This window comes from Buceros rhinoceros, unplaced genomic scaffold, assembly GCF_000710305.1.
Source record: "Buceros rhinoceros silvestris isolate BGI_N320 unplaced genomic scaffold, ASM71030v1 scaffold37854, whole genome shotgun sequence".
NCBI lineage: Eukaryota > Metazoa > Chordata > Aves > Bucerotiformes > Bucerotidae > Buceros > Buceros rhinoceros.
The window spans coordinates 10,152-10,675 of record NW_010410625.1 but is presented as its reverse complement, the minus strand read 5'-3'; positions in this window follow the sequence as shown (position 1 = coordinate 10,675).

Below are 524 nucleotides of genomic sequence, written 5' to 3'. Positions count from 1 at the left end.
GCGGGAGTTAGGGTTTTTCTTATCCCAAATGGTGGTTGGAGCCCTGTGCAGTTCTCTCTTTCTCCCTGCCCTGCAAGCCTCCAATTATATCTCCCATTTTAATTTAAGACCCCATTTTTTAAAGAATAGAATGGATACCAGGGAGATAGATATCAGCATCTCCCTCTCCACGTCCCCTACTCAGGAAGCTGTAGGGAGCAATGAGGTCATCCCTCAGGCTCCTTTCCTCCAAACTGGACAAGGCCAAAGTCCTTAGCCACTCCTCACAGGACATGCCTTCCAGCCCTGTCACTGGCTTTGCTGCCCTCCTCCAGAGGCATTTGAGTGCCTTCACATCCTTCTGGAACTGTGGGGCTAGAACTGCACACAGGGGGAGGCTGCAGCCCCCCTGAATACAGCAGGATAATCACCTTGTTTGCCCCGGTGGTCATGCTGGGTTTGATGCACCCCAGGATGTCATTTGCCCTCTCAGCTGCCAGGGCACGCTGCTGGCTCGCTCTGAGCCTGCTGACAAACCGCACCTC